At 33.8% G+C, this 21373-nt stretch overlaps 1 protein-coding gene across 3 annotated transcripts in view; it reads left to right on the top strand.

Annotated features, from left to right (window-relative positions):
* Positions 1-21373, top strand: part of LOC133528972 (TWiK family of potassium channels protein 9-like) — a 485578-nt gene that overhangs the window by 343904 nt on the left and 120301 nt on the right. The window contains exon 4 of one of the 3 annotated variants that reach the window (XM_061866513.1): positions 10411-10438. The exons of the other annotated variants lie outside the window; for them this stretch is intronic. The gene's annotated coding sequence lies outside the window, so the exon portion shown is untranslated. The remainder of the gene's footprint in view (positions 1-10410; positions 10439-21373) is intronic. 3 annotated transcript variants of the gene reach the window in all.

Raw genomic sequence — 21373 nt, 5'->3', positions numbered from 1 at the left:
GGTTTTTACGGTAACATACAGATGAACATTTTTACGACAAAAAAATGTTTTGGTTTGCAAATACTTAGGTATTTGTCTACTTTTTGACTAACTCCCAAAATGTAGCCAAAATTCATAGGTGGTCGACATATAACTACGTTGTCAGGTTTCTGTTCATGTAATCAGGTTTCACTGTAAATGGATTACTTACTTGGTACGTAGATTGGGATTAAATGATAAGGTTTCATTTGTAAACGATTAAATTGATTTCAATAGCTTTGTGCCTATGTCTTAATCAATTGTTTATTAGGTTTGCATTTTATTATATTATTGAGTTTCATAGATTGATTGTTAATTTTCAGTTACTTGTTCAAATGATTGTCATCTTAAATAAAATATTAAGCTAAATAAAGTATTTTTTTTTATATTATATTAATATTTATTTAGTGTGTCAAGCCTTTGATCATTCATCTTTAAACTGCCGTACGTCACACTAACGTAAAGTTAATTTAACAATTTAACTCACGTTTTTTAGCCACTCGCGCGAGAGTGAAAATGAAGACTTAGGCTCTCCGAAAGATTTCTCTTAAGTTAAATATATCATTTTACACTCACTTTGAAATATTTATTTGAACACATTTAAAAAAAGTCTACATGATAACCATAAAATAATAAAAATGACGTAAAAACTACTATAAAATAAACAAAAATATATAGAAAATAATCTTTTGAAATAACGCTGGTTTGTACTCCACGTATTAAGCGTTTCGACCGCTTGTCTACATGAGTTTGCTCAGTAAGTCGCTAGAATTTATTCTGGCGTGGCGTTGCCACATCATTTTGGGGTTTTAATCCCACCTGCCTGGAAATTTAGGGGATTAACTATGCGTTGCCATCAATGTTCCAAGGAACCTGTTTTGATCCAAGGAAACTATCATTACCTGGATATTACTGTGAAAGTTTTCTACCAAAACATAACATTTTGCAATACCTATTAATTCGTTACTAAAATATTAAATGATTCTCTCTTACGTTTGAAATTATTCTATGGCTAATTTATTAAAAAATCATGCATAGGCAAGCTTTAAAACGTAATAAACTGTTTCGAGAAACCTTTAAAGGTTGTTTTGTTTTCCTTTGCGATATTGAATTTCCATCAAAAAATGGGAATCAATATTTTATTTTTCCTTGCACATAGCTCCGTTACTTCACTTGCATCTGATGTCTTGACTCATGATATTTTTCCTCTTTGTGGTCCACAATTAAGAATATTTACTTACTCACTTACGTCGGAAAATAACCCGCATCTACGGTATTTACAAAGGTCCCCTTAATTATTACACGGGTCGGAGGATTACGTACAGGGGAAATTCGGAACATGGTCAGAAAATAACAAGATGCGTTAAATAGCTTATTTCAAAGTTATTGGTGTCTAGCTGCGAACGTAATAATTATCTTGAAAGTTAATCATAGAAAATCCATTTTTTGTGTAACTTGGTCGCTCTAGTTAAAGTTTATAAAATAAATTTGACAATTGTATGTAGGTAATTACATATGTACTGAATACAGGTTGGTTAATATGTAAGAATGGTTTCATAATCCTAGCTAATATAAGTTGTAAGTACTTGGGCGACCGAGCTTTGCTCGGTTATAAATATTTATTGTAATATGGTGGTGTATAGGTGATAATCTTAACTATTTTTTTTTACTAAATTAAACTTGTCTAAAACAATAAAAAAATATATATATAAACTTGAACATATAAAAAAAAACAAAAGTTAGTCACCGGGCGAGATTCGAACTCGTAACACTCGTTTAGCAGTCCGCGTCTTAACCCGCTGGACCAGACGGACAGTGGCCGGCAACACGAAATTAGCGACCATATTCTGCGTCGAAAGAAAAACGCATGAAAACTCGAAAACACGCGTTTTCCCAAACATAAGACTAATCTAGATCGATTGTTTACCCCCAAAAACCCCCATATACCAAATTTCAGCAAAATCGTTAGAGCCGTTTCCAAGATCCCGGAAATATATATATACAAGAATTGCTCGTTTAAAGGTATAAGATAATAGTTTCTGATCGTTCAATTGGGAGCGTGCACGTGGCAGCGCCGCTTAGCGTTTGCAACTACTGGGGAGCTGTCAAATAATGAGCTGAACAAAATAAAGATTATTTCTTAAAAATGTTTACTATAATACAGTTACCAATGTGCGGAATCTTTTCGTTTTTAATGTTAAACACACTTGACTTTTGCTTTACTGAAAATAGTCAGAATTATCTGTGTATTTTATACTATTCGGTTAATTACCTCGTCGTTGTTTCGTTACAAATTCGATTATTAACCAAGGGATGAACTGTGGATAGTACGTCTTTTTACTATGAAGGGGAAACTTTTTGCGATAACTCAAAAACAGCTAAACTGATAATGTCCGCTATAGTTTTCCTTTAATGTCTTTCTTAAGCTTTACTTCCATGATTTTTTTCATATTTTTTAACATATGGTTCAAAAGTTAGAGGGGGGGGTGGTCACTTTTTTTTTCTTTCGGATTGATTATCTCCGAATATATTCACTTTATCAAAAAATGTTTGTTGATGAGCCCTATTAGTTTTGAAAGGATATCCCACACTGTAGGGTTGAAGCAAAAAAAAAAATACCCCCGCTTAACGTGTAGGGGAGGTACCCAAAATTTTTTTTTATTTTTATTTTATTCTACGACTTTATCGGCTTTATTGATTTATATATCCATGCCAAATTTCAGCTTTCTAGCACTAACGACCACGGATCAAAGCCTCGGACAGACAGACAGCCGGACATGGCGAAACTATAAGGGTTCCTAGTTGACTACGGAACCCTAAAAGGGTGTACTCGTACGAAGCCCTGGTGCTTGACTCCGAGTCGTGTTTGAATAAATTACTTTGTAATTTATAAATTTAATTATGACAGAAGCCGTTAGACTTGGTAAGGCCATTCAAATTGTAGCGCAATTAATTTTCTTTTTCAGCTCAAATGCTCTGATTACGAAGCTCAACCCTCCTACCGTGTAAATATTCAAAGTGCGTAACATTATTAAAAGCCCTCACACTCCCAAGCATTACCAGGAAAAATAACCTAAAAAGCTCGCTTACATCTAATGCGTTATAACGACACAAGCTTAAAAGCTCTATTTGTCATGTAAAAAGCTTTAGGTCGTTACGGGCGTTATTGGCCAATATTGGTGACAAATAACTGACCAAACATTGGCACATATATGACTTTTTTATGATATTTAAAATATGTAGACCCAGTTGAGTGAATTCATGACAAAAATAGTTATGAGAGTTTTATGTAAAATATGATGGAAGAGTAGAGTTATTGTGTCGTTTAGGCTCCTGGTTTACTTTTATCATACAAATTAAGCTTTTGACAAATGATACAAGAAGGATTTAAGGATGTCATGGACTATATGAATAGATATTTCTCAATAGATTCAGTGTTTGATTCAAGTGTCTGTCGAAAATTGCATTTATGTTTTTTTTTTACAGTCAGCACATTTTCATCCTATTCAATAGTACCTCCCAGTACAGTGAGCAAAACAAATATTAATATTTCATTTGAAACTGACTTTGAATTGTTTTTTTTTTATTTCTTTTTTATAGTATTTTATTGTACTGAGCTTTTGACATTATATTAACTAGCATTAAGTACACCTTTTGTAGGTATTGTAAGATGTTTTTTTTATTTCGTGCAATAGAGATTAAATAAATAAATAACTAGGAAGCCTTAGTATTGACATACGCAATTCATATTTACCTAAATTAAGGACATTTCTATTTGGACATTTCATAGGTATATAGTATTTTAGCGTGTTATGGCTAAAAGAGCTATATTCTATCAAAGTAAACTGCAATATTTCAAGATGGAATCCCTAGAAGACCGACGGACGCTCCTAGATGCAACTTTTTGTACAAGTTAGTGAACCACAACATAGATTGTCCACAACTGCTGACATTGTTGAACTTTCGTGCTCCATCCCGTTTCCCCGTAATGCTATCACCCCTCTATACGCCCCGCATAGAAGATCAGTTTCAGGCACTAACTCTCCAATATGCAGGTTATGTAAAATTGCTAATGGTTGCTGTGACAAGGCGGATATGCACTATGACCCACTAAATAAATTAATAAAATCTGTCCAAAAATATTTTTTAAAACATAAGTAATTAGAATTTAAGTTTAAATTTAGGTAGTTCTATAGTTGTTTACTTATATTTGTTTCGCATGCCGTGTTTACCTGTAAGTAATTGTGACACCACTTACATGTATTAGCTTGTACGTTTTTAATGTATCGATGTCAACAATTGTTGGTGTTCCTTAAATAAATAAATGAAAAATAATTGGAAGTACAAATGGCGACCTTATCCTTATGAGGGATATCGTTTAGCTAAGCTCCATCCATTATTTTAATTTATATCTTTATATAAAGACTTCTTACGTTATGACAAAATATATGTAATAAATATCTTTAATACATACATCATTACAGACAACAGATACACCTTGTTAGACAATAACGGATCGGAACGAAGACGAAAGAGATCGCTGGTTAGCGATAAGACCGACTGTAATGTTGTCTGCCTCTATCTTTAATCAATTGTTTTTTTTTTTAAGTTGTATCTTGACTGAGGTGTGCCAATTAAGGGTATTCGAGGTAAGTATATACCTTTTTCTTGGTAATTGCATATAATTAGTTTCATTACCATCACGTGACACATTCATTGCTCCCCAGAACGTGCTGAACATGGATTTAGCTAATCTTGGAGATGCTTTCTTTGCGTTATGACTTACGAGATGAAGTTCACCAGGTGGCGAGTAATGCATGTTGCGAAAGGTCGGCAGTGTACATAGTGGCTCTTCTGGTACTGATATTGTTCATAGGCGACCATGATCGCTTCCAGTCAGCAAATAGCGGCGATAGCATCGCCTGTTTATCGCCTGTCACTATGCCTACTTACTTTCATAGTTACATACATGCTAGAACTTCACAGGCATAGTGACAGGTGATAGTTCTGTACTTGATAGAAAACGCTAATGGAAATGTTTAAAACTAGTCACGTGATTTTTCATATCATTGCCATCCTAATACATCGATGTTCGATTGTCATCTTGGCTGTAATCCAGGGGTAATGACTCTTTTGGATACGTGAAATACTTTTATCAACATCGTGCGAATTCTGCTGGTTCATAGTTAACCCTTCCTGTTAAGACATCCCCCATATTCACAAACGCACAATCCTGTCGATTCCGATAAGAATATGAAGGCCCACTGCGTTATCTAACACCATTACGGAACAAATCGATGGGAGCTAGTGTTGACCCGCAAAAGTAGAACGAATACGCGGGTTATCGCTTCCAGTAGAAAAAAGAAATAAAGGCCTTTAACTTTTGATGAAAATACGACTTATTGAGTAAACAATGGCGTAAAGGAGAATGTAGCAGACTGTCGAATGCCTGACTGAATTGTTACAATAAATACAGGCTGATATATTTAGAGACGGGATCAGAAAATATAAAAATGATTAATACTGGTCATTAAACTAAAATCAAAGAACTATTTTTGTTAGATATATAAAAGGTATTATGTATGTTTTAAAGGTATTATGTAGTCGCGCTGCTAAATATCGCTTCGTGTAAGTTAAAAAATAGACTAAAATAGCCTCTCGTAAAAATCTAAAACAAACATTTTAGCGAGCTACGTGGAAAATGTATATTACGAGAGCTTTTCGTTCCTTTATTTTTAATAAAAGTTTACTTCATAATAATGTGGACATGCTTGAAGCAAAGCAGTAGCATAGAGGAATAAGTAAGCTAGAGCGCTCACTCTATACATCAATAAAAACTTATTTATCATAAGTTTTAAGCGTTCTTTGCGAAATTTATATTTGTAATAAAATTTAAGCTTAGTGAGTGCAGCTTTAGTAACTTTAAACTTATACGATTTACCATACCTCCAATCCAATACAACTAATTATTCATTAAGCAAAGAAATGGATGTATGGAGAGAGCACTCTAAGTTTATTTATTTCTCTATGGCGGTAGCTATAAAATTTCATGATTGTTGTCAAATTCGATCATTAAGTACATCGCACACTAGTGATATACAACTTTAATCGTTGCTGCTTGACGGAAAAAGATCGTGTTGTGTAATATTTTTTTTATAGATAAATGAAGACACCAGTTAACATTTTATAACCAGATTAGTGATATTCTGACTTACCGGAATAAATAAGAATTTATCATAAAATGAAGTGGTATTTATTTTGTAGTAGTCCGATGGCAGTCAATTTCAATCCGCATAACAACTATATAGGTATATATAGTTCCCTGCAACAATTAGAAAACAAAGTTTACATAATTTGGTGGTATAACCACAATCTTGTAACAATTATATCTTACATAGCCACTTTAATAAATAAATTATTACTATTATATATTCTTACACAAATTGACTAAGTCTCACGATAAGCCAGGAAGGGTTGTGTTGTAGGTACTCAGGCAAATAATATACAAATACTTAAATACATAGAAAACATCCATGACTCAGGAACAAATATTTGTGCTCATCACACAAATGATTACCCTTACCGGGATTCGAACCCACTACGTCAGACCGGTCGTCAGGCTAGACCTAGCCAGGTCGGTTTGTTCTTTAGCCATATAGTAACTTAACATTTCTTCCCAAAGTCTTATTTACTATTTGAAACATGATGTATTTACGTGGAATTCCTGATTTTCATTTTAACAAGTGAAAGTATGTTTTAAGGATAGAAACGAGTAAATGGATAAATCCGGGCTTAGTTTTAAAGTTTATAAATATACTCTTCAAAGCAGCTGTATCGGGACAAAAGTCGTTCTTCCAATACAAAAAGAAACAAACGAAAAATAGTAAGTCCAATAAATTCTTTAGTCTCGTCCAAACGGCAAGGACAGTTCTCATGGGCACACTTGCAAGTCCTATATACGTCTCTGTTCCTCCCTATTGATTTATTCCCCCCTTCGAACTAAGTTTTATGTGATTCCTAACACTAAAGTTTGGTATTTAGGGGGATTTAATCTGTGTCTCGTATTGTATCGAGGATAAAAGAGAGGAAAGTGTGTAGTTGTTTCTTCGAATAGTCGATGTGTGAGTCTAATATTTGATAAGTTAATCAACCGTTAATAAGTGCTCGGCTAAGCCGATGAAAACGTTTCATGTCGCCCTCTCATATTAATATGACTAATGAAAAGATGCTTTCCACATAGATTTTCGTACATTGACCCAACAGTCAATAATTTTATTGCACGCGCATAATGATATGATAAGCGTGCACAGTGACATTGACAGCCGGCATCATGAATGAGACAGCAATATAATTAAGCGCGAGCAATAGAGATAGCAACAGGCGGGTCAATGCACGAGAATATGTGCACATCGTCTCTTCTTTACAGATGTAACATCTGTATAATTATATTGCTGTCTGATTGTAGTGCACGTAGTTGAGGAGAGTTTATAAAAGTGCACGTATTAGTTGAGGAGAGTTTACAAAAAGTTTAACGATTCTCAGAAACCGAAAAATCATTAGAAGTAAAGCAAATTTTTATTTTGACATTAGGATTTTCTGTTTTTAAACGTAATTATATTCGCTTCCGAGGTCTTTTTTTCATAATTATTTTGTTTTACTATTTCACCAGCACTTTTACGTTTTTTTAGGTTCCGTAGGAGGAGGAGTCTGTCCGGGCTTTGCTCCGTGGTCGTTAGTGCTAGAAAGCTGAAATTTGGCATGGATATATAAATCAATAAAGTCGACAAAGAATAAAATCTAAAAAAATATCTTTAGGGTACCTCCCCTACACGTAAAGTGGGGGTGAATTTTTTTTTGCTTTAACCCTACAGTGTAGGATATCGTTTGAAAGGTCTTTCAAAACTAATAGGGGTCTTTAACAAACATTTTTTGATAAAGTGAATATATTCGGAGATAATCGCTCCGAAAGAAAAAAAAATGTGTCCGCCCTCTAACTTTTGAACCATAGGTCAAAAAAACATGAAAAAAATCGTGGGAATAGAGCTTAAGAAAGACATTAAATGAAAACTATAGCGGACATGATCAGTTTAGCTGTTTTTGAGTTATCGCAAAAAGTTTCCCCTTCATAGTAAAAAGACGTACTATCCACAGTTCATCCCTTGGTTAATAATCTATAAGCTCCAGTTTAGCTTATTGTGACGGAATAGTAACTACGGAACCCTACTCTGAGCATGGCCCGATATACTCTTGGCCGATTTTTTAAACTATGAAAGCTAAAGCTTTGCCTACCGGATTTAGGAATAAATGAAACGTAAAAAGTTAGCAGTAGCGGACCAACATGTAGCACTTTTACGATGTTTTTCGTCATAATCCTGTCAGCAAATAGCGTTAAAAATCTGTAACAAGATTTACGATGCTGAGTGTAATCTTTAATCAAAATTATTTCATGTTTCTTCCGTTGTGGTTAAAGTGTTGGGAATATAATGATGTTTGTTACCTGTGGCCAGCAGACATCTAGCAGCAAAATCTAGAAATGTTGACAGGCGGCAGATCATATCATCAGATCATTTATGGATATGTTGTCTTTAAAGAAATTTTAATTTAATATCCATTATAAATTGATAAGAAAATTCACTATTTGAATGGCCTCCTGGCTATGTAACTTACCTACTAATACTCGTACTACTAGTAAGGTCGCTGAGTACAGAGAATTTTTTACATTAACCTCTCTGTGTTTCTATCTTTATTGCATGCGCATATTTATATGGCTGTCCCGCTCGTACAGTGTGAATGACCGTCGGCATGGTGGACGGGACAGCAATATAATTACTCGCGTGAAAGGGATAGGAACAGGCACTCACTGAAATTCTTCGTGCTTAGCATCCTTAGAGAATTTAACAACCGAAGTCGCATTTAAGAGCTTACCCCTCTGTCGAAAACCACGGCCAATGGTCATTATGTTGTATTGTATGGACTGACATTTATTTGCCGTGCCCCTCCCCCGCAACAATCGACACACCGTTTTGTACAGAAAATTACAGACAAGGCGACTCTGGTTGCTAAATTCTCTAAGTTAGCATTTGTATTATAGTCAATAAGTACACAGAGTCAAATTTTATTTAAATAAAAATAATAAAAATAGCGGATTGAATTTTCCCGTTCTTTGCCCTTTGTTCCTTGTCATATCCTCGTTTAAAAAATAATAAACTAACATTGAATTTAATCCGTTTAGCAAATATTGTTCGTAACCAAATGCACTGCCAAAGCCAGATCATAAAGTCGACATAGTTGGTAGTAAGCCCAACGACCGGTCCCAATACGACATGATGCGGCGAATGCATTCACCGAATCTGCATGAAAAATGGAAATTGATCCGCAAGGAAAAACGGGCCCGCATTTGCGACACAAATACAGCCTCTGTTATGCACTAGAACCGAGTATTGCGTATTTTTTATGAAAATTTTTGCTATACATATTTACAATCATAATAATATCAATACTAGGAAAAATATAAGTACACCATTTTATTTACAATAACAATATACAAAATGGATATAAATATACAGAGGATTGCTAGGTAGATTATATAGTGAAAATTTGTACTTAGCTTAATAATTGTTCCGTGGTTGTGTTGTGTACAATTGTAATCGTAGTGTGGGTAGTGTATAAGATACTTATGTATGGAATATTTTAAATTGTTGTTGCCTGCATTGTGTTATTGTGCCTATCAAAATAAAATAAAATAAAATAACTAGCTTAAATCTGAAATAGGCCCTTGAGGCATTGTACCAAGGATACTGGCGGCGTTTCCTCGTTGTATCGCAATACTGATACGTTGTGCGAGGAAGCCGCCAGCTCTTGGGCGCCAGTTACGTCAACCAGATGCTTCTCGATTTTTGCAAAAACATGTGCGCGCTGGGATAAGTAGATATGTAGTTTTTGTATTTATATATGTTACGAGTATGTGTCTTATTGGCTTGTACAGGTGTGAAAATTATGTATTTGTGCTAAGTTCTTTAATCTGAAGTCAATTGCTGGTAAAAACTTTTTGTGATTTATTGTAAACTTCAGAAAATATCTATTACAGTACATATGGGGCTACTTTATAGCACTAGTGCGAGAAGTAGCATATTATGTTACTGTGTCGAACATTTAAAGGGCCATATGTACTGTAAAACGTTGTACGATACATGTGCGAATAGGTAATTCGCAACTCGTGTCGATTTAAAACACTCCCTTCGGTCGTGTTTTAATTTATCGCCACTCGTTTCGAATTTCCTATTTTTCGCACTTGTATCGTAATGTACTATTATCGGTGCAGTTCTCTTCAGTCAATGATATTTCGTTTTATTAAATTATAACATTAATTGCACGAAAACCTTTCGTTTTCAGGTACGTGTCTGACATAGTAAGAGGATAGGTAAGTAAGTTGATGGTTAAGTTAAATAGCGATAGTCCACAAAAAGGTCTACTTTATCGGGGACTTGACGCGTATGGTACCTTAATAACATACAAAGTTTGTATTATATACCGTTGAATTAAAAGCTAAGTTATCAAACGTTATAATGCCAAATATCAGCTTCTTAGCTTTGGGTATCAGAAGTGTAAGAAAATGCGTCACGTACTCGAAACTTTTCTGGAATGCCCCAATAACAAAAATGTTTTATATCGTTTACCCGGTTATGAGTTGGCGTTACGTTGGACGGTTTAAACTGGGCAAAACAAGAGCTATGCTAAATCTTTTCCCTCGTCGGGTCGCTTTAAGCCTTCATAATGGAATATGGGTTTTGCGCATTGAAAGATTATTGATGGATTCAAGTTTGATTATAACAAGTGAAATAAGCCTATCACGTACCTATATGTACATACAATGTACTAGGTTTGCATAATTTTAAAAGAGTTTTTTTATAGAAGATTTTTTTTTATTTTCACCACACCAGCTCGTGAACGTTCTCTTTATACTTCAAAAACCGATGAGTAAGTTGTGTTTTATCCGTAAGAGTGGCCATTACTTAATCTGATATAGATTTTCAGTGGTCTCCTCATGTTGGCTGGCAAAATTGCCTTTAAAGTGGCATTACTAAAATATTTAATAACGATCATTTGAATTTTATTTGTGATATTTTACCACCACCACGTTGTTGTGGGGAAAAAATAAATAATTTTACTCGGAAGCACAACTTGTTTAACCTTCGTGTCTTGAAACCCTCGCAACGCTCAGGATTCCACTTTTCGAACCACTCGCTTAAACAACAGTAGTTCACCCTTTTAAAACAAATAACTACTGTAGTTCTAGGACAAACTGTTATAGGAATTAAGGGCAAACGAATTTTACCTAAAAGTGCACTATCTAAAAGGCATATTAAGCATATGCAAGCCAAATAAAAGCTAAGTAAATGATTACCCTATAAATCCCAGCCAACTCTATATTAACACACAGTAAACGAGTATCAATAAATCACATTATATAGTGCTGCTTTAGCGATAATATATAGGGCAGTACTTAATCTCTGGTTAAATGTATCGGATCGATCGAAATAGGTTCTTTGGCTTCTCTGGAACAAATGGCTTGTGAAAGGGTTCCGGTTACGTACTGATAGAAACAAATAACAGGCAAATGGGGTAGGCGTACTAGGTAATTTGTGGAAACAGGTGTTTTGTAAGTAGAAATATTAGGTATAGGGGCTATTGCGAGATTGCCGTAGCATATTGTCGCCATGTTAAGTGGAATAAGAAAATAACGTTCATAAACACGTCTTGGTGATGCATTGTAATGTGGAATTTTAATGTGGTTCATAATTTAGCATGGAACCGTCGAATTCCCTGAGACTAATTGTAGCGAAATATACTTTAATAGTACATTACGATACAAGTGCGAAAAATAGTCGTGTCGATTTAAAACACGACCGAATGGAGTGTTTTAATTTATCGCCGCTCGTTGCGAATTGCCTTTTTGCACGTGTATTGTACAACGTTTTACAGTACATGTGGCCTTTTAATTTTTCGACATACGCATGTATAGTGATAGTTACCGCACTAGGGCGGTAAAATAGCAGCATATGAATTGTAAAATGTATTTATTACACATAAATCGGCCCTCCATGAATTTAATGCAAACAAAATACAGAAACTTGTCATGGTAATGCGTTATATTATTGTAACGTTTGTACCTAATAATGAAAAAAATACAAAAAAATATATAAATAAAATATTACACGTCTTAACACAATATTTTTCATCACACTTGTGAGGCACAAAAGGGGAAATAAATAAAACTTTCGCCTAATTTCGTACAAACATTACAATCTATGTTTGAAATTTTGGATTTATGGATCGCATCGCCTACGTGTAATAACACCGTTTACAAGTAAGTGCGATGAAAAATATCTAAACAACACCCTAACAGTTTATTTCACCTACCTTGCTTTCAATTTAAATGATGGATTTATAAAAAAAAAGTTCTTTTATTTGCTCGAAAAACCCCGTCGAAAATAAAGTACGAGTAGAAGGTCTATTGTCGTCCCTAGACAATATGCCTCATTTTGAGCAACAGTCTTTCTTCATGTTATATTCATGGAAGGCTCTGGAACGGAATGGTTTTCCGACTTTGCAACAGGTTCGTTAGTAGTTAGTTAGATGATTATTCGGGTTTTAAATTCAGTGGGTTTAATTAAATTTCACGCGCGTACGATAACGAACCGTTTTTATGATTTTTGTTTCTCTTTTTGAATAACAGTGACAACGGTTAAGCTAAATATTTGATTGTTTTCATTTGCCTGCTGGGAGTGCTGGGTACCTATACAAATTTTTTAATAGATTTCGTTAAACCAATGTAGGATGGATAGGGTTACCACACCTTAATTCGGAAGTCCGTAGTTCATCGTTCGTGTAAACTTTCAAAATTATATGGAATCTCAATTTATGGAACATGGCCAAATTCTAAGGCTAAAAATCGGACTGTTTGGAATAATTTGGGAAATATGGTCACACTAGATGGATATGTTTCTGTCAGTACTTGGTTTGACATCAATTCCTCCGATTTTTAAAAGCTCGCAGTTCCGAATTCCATATGAACACTTACCGATCCATTATCCAGTTTTCTGCGTCATTTGCTGTAATATTTCATTGCGACCGGCAAAGGAATCCGTCTGGCGATTACGCAACTTTGACAGCCGCCATTTGTAATTGTCGCTGTTCGATGACAGCTGGAGAAATCGGAGTTTCCGTAGCGTGAAACTGATTCGGTGATCTTGGTGTTCGGGTGGATTAAATTTGACTTACGTTTCGATGACTTTGATGAAACAAAAGCGGTGTTAGATCTCTATAAATAATACTTTTTGTTGTCAAATTGTAAAATGTTTGCAATTAAATTATACATATTCGGTCCCAGTAACGGTCCCTTCAAGCGTATGTTAAGGAAGCAGTGTTATCCTACAAAGATAGGGGAAATGGCTATATTTTAAAGGTTGTTGTACTTAATTCCATTTTCAAAAATCGTGCCCTGCACGCACAACAAACGCACATTAATAGTACTTTAGGCTTGTACGATACAACGTATTATCGTTGACATTTTATTGAGCTAAATGCATCAAAGAAGCCTTAAAGTATTCTTGTAACGTTTGCTGTAAATATGTAATATTCCACTGACAGGCTGCTGGCGGCCTTGAAGCTTTAATTAAAATTCTACGATATTTCCAACTCTTTAGGCGGTTAACATTACTAAATGGAGAACGCTTTAGAAGATATTTAAGCTTTTATCTAAGATGTTTTTATCGAGCTGCGACAATTAGTGCATGATTTACTTGATATTATGCCACACATTTCAGAATGCTACACATTAATACATTTTCAACTGCTATTACTGACATATTTAATAAGAGGTTTATAAAAGCGTATAACAAAAGTTTCGTTCGCTTTTAAGAAGTCACTCTTAAATTTAAAGCCACACAATAATATTCAGAACCATCCGGAGGGCGATTCAAATTTTACAACTTCTTACAGTTTTGAAACGACCTTCTTGATGATTAGCGGGCGTCTCACGCCTCGCAACAATCAGCATGAGCGATCTTCAAGGTGACATCAAAATAAGATCAATACGGTATAAGTAGTCAATGTTAGGTACTCCGTTATCCCATCGGGCAGCAAGGCCATATTTTAAACTTTCGCGCCGTGCGGCGCGCAGCGAAGATGCGGCAAGTTTTCCGTTTAAAATGGCGGCCGCCACACGCGCGGTTGTCGGAGAGCGTCCATTTCGAGTCATCTTACCGCACGAGGGGTTATTGTCGCATATGTCAGTTAAATACCTTTTTAAATGATAATAAAGTAATCTATAATATAATTATATGATGTGGATGTACTTTAATAAATGAAATAAAAATAAATAAGATCAAAACCGTAAACAGTTGTTAAATCTGAATCGATCTCCCAGTATAACGCACGACAGTACTTGCGAACAGTTTTAACTTAACAAAATATTACACGGACACTAATGTGAGTTGGGATGGTGCCAGTTCCGAATTCGGGCCGTTGCTCTTTTTTGATCCGCAGTTGTAAGTTTTCATTGGGTGAAGTTATTCCCAAATTTAGTTTTAAAATAAAACATTCTTCAGATAAAGCGTAATAGAGTATAATGCGATACGATGACACGTAGTCTCGGAACGAGAGCATCCACTTAAACTTTAAAAAAAATATATGTTTCAAATCACGAAAACTAAAAATGCAACTACATAGATGCAAAAATAAAATAATAATACGCACTTTAAATACTTTTTATCTATCAAAAGACATTAATTTTCCTTCCTTGTATATATTATTATAAAAATATAACATTTATTAACAAAGCACCTTTTCCTGATAATTGTTTTGATTGCTTCGACGTTAATTTTGAATTCAATTAAAATAGGGAAAAAAATAGGGAGCGGAAAATAGTATTATCAAAACAACTTAAAGATTGTTTTCCGAGTATGGCGATATATATAAAAATTCGCAATTACGGATTTATAGTTTAATAACATTAATAGCTCTTGGCCGAGATTACGGATTGGAGACATAACAAAAATGTACCTATATTATTCCAAATTACAGAAAAATAAATTTGCTTTAATTTTAAACATCTTGCCACGAAACAAGAAGAAGAATTTTAAAAAGAACAATCAGCTGTACGGCTAATATCGGTCGGTTTTTTTATCATCCGTCACCATGCCTGTCACGTTCTAACAAGTATGTAAGTGCGAAAGTGACGCATGACATGACAGGTGATAAAAATGCGACCATGATACCGCGGCAACTGTATTTTTTGACGTTTGTCAGCAGTAATCTACACAGTAACTGTTTGGCGACACTATATCAGCTTTAAACAATCCAGCGATTTCGTCAATTGTTACCAAAATGGCATAAGTAACAACAGTGTTTTTTGATTAACAACTCGTATGCTTGACAATAAAGTCCAGTGTTAAAAATATAAATGTATGCGAAATGCTTTTAATGACTGAATAGTTAAGCCAAAATGCTTTCATCGAAAATTTTAGTAAAACATTTCCGCTTCACGTTCTGATGTTTCGTGTGTTCAAAGTTTAAAAATTTATTCATATATTTCATATTGTACGTTGAACTTATATGTATACATTGTACTTCGTCCATATTTTAACTTAACTTTTAAACGTTTCCCAGAAACAATACAATGTTATCTATAAGGCACAGTAATTTTAGCTAGTTTTTGGAAAAACGGTAGCGCTTTTTTAAAACTTAATATAGTTGCCAGAAATTGAATTAGCAATCTTGAAGACTTTTTCTAGTAACATTATTAATTCAAAACCTGATTTCTTGACTTTCGCTTTATGGGAAAAAAAAACATGAAAATAGCGCACGCACATTAAACACGAATTAAACGCACTTTAAAAAAATATATGAAAAAATAAAAAAATGAAATTTTGAAAGTAGTCTAACCTAACTAACCTAAAGAACCGGGCCTTGATTGGCGCAGGTACCTTAAATACTTTTATTCCTACATTCCACTATTCTTCTATTTACATAAAACTAGTGGCTCTCTGAGTAGTAGACCCAGAGACAAGCTTTAAAAAATGCAAAAATGATCATCATCACAACGATCTTACATAAGTCTTAAGCGCCCTATATGCTGTAATAATTCTTATTTGTACCAATTTCCAACATTTCTAGCATTGACCTCTAAATCTATGTAACTGTCGATAATACTGTTCACAAAATTTCACGAGAATCAATCGAGAAATGCGAACTGTTCCCCAAGCTGGAACGGAGACCTTTGCTTTAGCTCGTTCAATAAATAACACATTTTATACAGGAAAGTAGTACATAATTAAATAACAAAATGTAACGGAATATTACGATCATACACAATATCATAATTATATTCTATCTACATTAACATTTTACTATATGAAGATTAACATTTTACCCGCGCCATCATGGTTCTTCTAATTAAAAAATATAAATTTAATGATCAAAAATCTAGACAGGCCATGTAACACCAACTTTCCCTAAGAGTTATCTGTGCGCTAACTCTTTCAAAGTGTTAATTATATCCTCCATCGTTCCTTTGACTCATTTGCACCAGAAACCCTCAGACGTTTCAATATGAAATTTCTAATTTTAATATCCTGCAAAAGTTTTGGCATGATACCAAATGGGTGATGAAAACACTAGAATTTGATATCTTCAACTTGGCAAGCTGATACAGTGCAAGAAAATAATCAGATTTTTCTTTTCAGCCTTTTTTTTTAATTATATTAATTGTTTTTTGGGTAAGGCCTTATTTTTTTCAAAAGAACCTCAAAAGTGTGCTCTAAACCGGATTAAACTGAGAGAAAATAGAAGTAGAGTTTTTGTAGCATTGGGATACAAAATATGTTATTAATTTATTGGTCCTTTTTATCAGGAAAATATAAACCGGTGACGACCGGTCTGGCCTAGTGGGTAGTGACCCTGCCTATGAAACCGATGGTACCTGGTTCAAATCCTGGTAAGGGCATTTATTTGTATTCAAGTATTTATAAATATTTATATAGTATATATATATTGTTGTCTAAGTACTTCAACACAAGCCTTATTGAGCTTACTGTGGGATTTAGTCAATTTGTGTAAGGATGTCCTATTATATTTATTTATTTATTTATATTTTAAGGATTGATAAATATAGCCAAAATATTATTTTAAACACATCCTATTTATAAGTACCTATCTTCAGTCGGCGCAAACTATGATCACAAATTTGACTGCTCAGAGTTGACCCTTATTATTTTGATGTTAACGTCAGTTAAACGGTAGGTCTTAGCTTGATATAATTATAAGTTTCAATTCATAACTGTCAAATATGTGATCTTAGAAAATTTCCACTTGAGTAATAAGTGACAAGCTAATTTGACCAAAAAAGATACTTTTGCTACCTACCCTTTTTAATTACTTTGTAAAATTATGACGTTTTATCTCACATTCTCATTTTAAAACTTAATCATACGTGATTAAATCCTGATTTTTAAATATAATAATTAGAGAGCGGATTTGAAGTAGCGATCTCAATATTAATATGGATATGACTGGTATAATTTATTATTTTTTCTACACACAAAAACAATATAATATTTTCGTTTCGCAATTCTTCAGAAATATTTGAATTAACTGATTGGATAATGGCTCGACGTAGTTTTATCTTAAAGTAGATCCATTTGGTTTTTTAATATTTTGGTATAAGCCGTCAACACATTTTGTAAAAATGTAGTAAATATCTCGTTACTACCCGTAATCTGTAAAAACCAATACGATTTTAATTTTCTAAAATCTTTACCTACCTAATCTATTTAAAAAGAATGAATAAAACAAAAATTTTAAAATAAGCAATAAAATATATACATACTTAATTGTATTATATAAATAAATGTAAAGTCCCTTTTTGGGAGATAAGTGTTAATTCCAAACTACGCCTCGGAGTACAATGCCATAAATCACCTATTCAGAGATCCATCCGTCGTACGTAGACAAGCGATAGGGGCGTATTTTACCTTCCTATCTGCTAGAACAGTAAATAAAATTAAGCAGTGAGGCAGGAATATTCATAGAGCATCATTCTAAGCTATATTATACCATTATTTTTGATCATTATTCAATTATATCATAATAAAAAAAGGAAATTATTTATATGAAATATTATATTTATTATTGACAATTTGAAACTTTGTACCTAAGTATGATTAAAATAGTAAAAATAAGGTTACATTTTCCCAACAAAATTTATCAAGCTTCAATAAATTATGTAAAAAGTTTTACGGGAACGATAAGATCCATTAAACATGTAAACGCCATTAGAATTCACAATGCTCAGAAAAGGTTTAATATTTTTTATAGTTAAAGCACAAAATTAACCTTTTTATAACATGCATAAAAATATGATTAAAATGAATATCGTTGTCGTATAGGTATGCTATTAATTATTTGGATAGGATGAATTTTTAGTTATTTTTTGCAAAAGTAGTTTTTAAGGGTATATATTTCCATAATATTGGTGAAAGAGATTTTAGCAATAACATTTTGGCGTCGAAACACTAGGCCCCAGCGTGCACAAGTTTTTTTTTTGCAAAAATCACAATACGTCTTGTTGACGTAACTGGTGACTGAAGAGCTGGCGGTTTCCTCGCATAACGTATCAGTATTGCGATACAACGAGAAACTGCCGCCAGCATCCTAAGTACAATGCCTCAAGGGCCTATTTTAGATTTAAGCTAGCTATAGTAAACCTCTGTATATATATCCATTATGTATATTGTTATTATAAATAAATAATGTATTATTCTTTTAGATTCTTTTTTCTTTCGCATATTATTATTATTATTTATTGTTGTTGATATATAAAAATAGACATAAGATGTAAATGTAAATAATTAATGTAAATTGACATGTTACTTGCGTTATGAATAAATAAATTGAAATTGATAAAAAATAGACAATTATTAGAGTAAGAAAACGGTTTTTCTACACTGTATACTGTGCCATCGTTCTCGGATGATTAGCAATTAAATTCACCCAGCGATAGGACTCAACCTAACCTAATACCGATCGAAACCGATAATCACTTTCCGTCTAGCTCACACTTGATCCGAACAAAAAGGATAGTGAGCACCGCAAAGCGAATGTGATCCGGATAGCCTCTAGTTTTGTAACGATCTGATTGAAAGGACCGATTTGGTTTTGAAATGGCGACATTCTAGTTTGCGCCGATTTTGCGCTTACCTTTCGATCGTTATCGAGATTGGGTTCATTTCGCTGTTTTTGCCAGTTTTGCCTTTGATCTATTTTTTGCTAGTCGGTCTAGATTGGTTTGCAGTTACTTTAAGTTGCTCTGAAATATCTTCTTAATAAATTGACTTTTCCTTTTGCGTTTTCTGTTGCTATTTTTCTTCTAAACGTTTGTTTTAGGTACCTATAAATTGTTTTTTTCATGTACTGTTTTCGCTAAACGGATTTTTATTGTTGACTTTCACCTAAGCTCGTATTTATACTTTACGTTTTACCTGTAGAAGAGCTCAAGATTATTATTTTATACGTCGTCGTTGACCATTTATATTATATATTAGTTTAGGATTTTTCTGATGGTCAAGTACAAAATGAATGTTGTTAGTAATAAGAATTGCTAATCCATAACACAATTCACTCGTTTTTCCATAAATCGAAACAAGTCACAGGTGTCAAATAATACAGCACAGTAATGTGTTATGTATAGAAATCTAACGTCGTGAAACAAGGTTCTTTGTGAAATATTCCACATGCGGTTTTTACACTTTTCTAATACCCGAACTCTGCGAGGTTAAACTATAGATAAAAAATATATTCTGTGGCCATTCATATTAAATGAAGACGTGAGTGGATGAACGTACTATGGCATATTTTTCAGATTTTGTATTTAAGCAATAAATATGGATTTGAAGCTATAATGAATAGCATTATTATTTCAGATTTCATGTCTTTAGGCCATAAAAGCCTTAAATCCAATTGATGAACGTGTTATGTCCGCAAAAAAGTTAAACTCTCCATGGATGAAGGTGCTAAGTGCGCAACTTAGCATGCTCTTCCAATTTTACTCCGTTGACATGGAAGCACGTGTCATGTTTGTATTTGAATCATAGCATCTTCAACTTCATCCATTTCGATGTGTATTTAATTTCACATAATATAAGAGTAAAAAATTTATTTATTTATTGAGGAGATAACACAGAAAAAAGACGTGGAATGAACAAAAACTTAAATAGCATAAATGTCCTTAAACACAGATGCTTCTATATACGTTTCTCACGAAGGACATATACCTAACACCACTTAATACTTACTTAACACTAACATGCGGTTTAGAACATTACAAGTGTTTAAAGAGCCTATACGTATGCACTTAAACTAATTACTTAAACTTAGTATATGTATATGTAACTAAATAGGAAGGAAAAAGTTACCTAGGTATTTATAATTTTATTTCTATATAAATTTGTAACTGCTGCCTTGAACTGGGCGCAGGATTTTGAGAATATATCGATCTCGAAAAGAGACTATTGTAGTGGTCGCACATTCTGTATACAGGTGCACGTTTTCCGTAGACTGTCTTTGTCTTCGGTAGACTGAAGAAGTGTGGTCTACACCGTTAGTTTGAGAGGAGCTCGAAAGTATATTTTGGATAGGAGACTTGGACAGTATAAGTCGTCTGCACATACGTCACGTAGCATAACTGCGTCGGCGACGCAACGGTGGTCCCGCAATCTTAGCATGTTGTATTCATTTAAAAGCTCATAATAAGAGCACCGTGGATTCTTCAATCGAATATAAAGGCGTCGCAAGAATTTTTTTTGCATAATTTCTAGCTTATTGCAGTATACATTGTAAAAAGGGCTCCATGCAACTGACGCCTACTCAAGATTGGAACGAACTAAAGTATGATAAAGGCAAGTCAGACTGAGCTTCTGTTTGAAGGGTTTAGTGACGCGCATAACAAAGCCCAAAATTCGGTATGCTTTGTTGAGAATGTGGTCGATGTGTGTGTCTCGTGTCAACTTCGTATCCTAAATTCTAATATTGTTTACTGTCTGTTAGTTATCAGTAATGAGACAAGGTTATTCTACTGTTAACCGTATTTGTTTATTGAACTTGAAATATGTTTATAACTATTGCAAAAACAAGTTTCGAAGTATTGGAATTTCGGATTCTTAAGCGAAAACAAGAGGATAAAAAAATGCTTGGGCAATCGACACCTTCATGCTCTGAATTGATTTACTTCATGAGTGAATTTTGAACGTGAATTAAGGTGTCATTGTACCTTAAAAAAATTGATATTACTATTTTTTTT

The sequence above is a fragment of the Cydia pomonella genome, chromosome 20 (genome assembly GCF_033807575.1).
Source record: "Cydia pomonella isolate Wapato2018A chromosome 20, ilCydPomo1, whole genome shotgun sequence".
NCBI classification, from domain to species: Eukaryota; Metazoa; Arthropoda; class Insecta; order Lepidoptera; family Tortricidae; genus Cydia; species Cydia pomonella.
The sequence above is the reverse complement of the archived record's forward strand: the minus strand, read 5'-3'. Positions and strand labels throughout refer to the sequence as shown.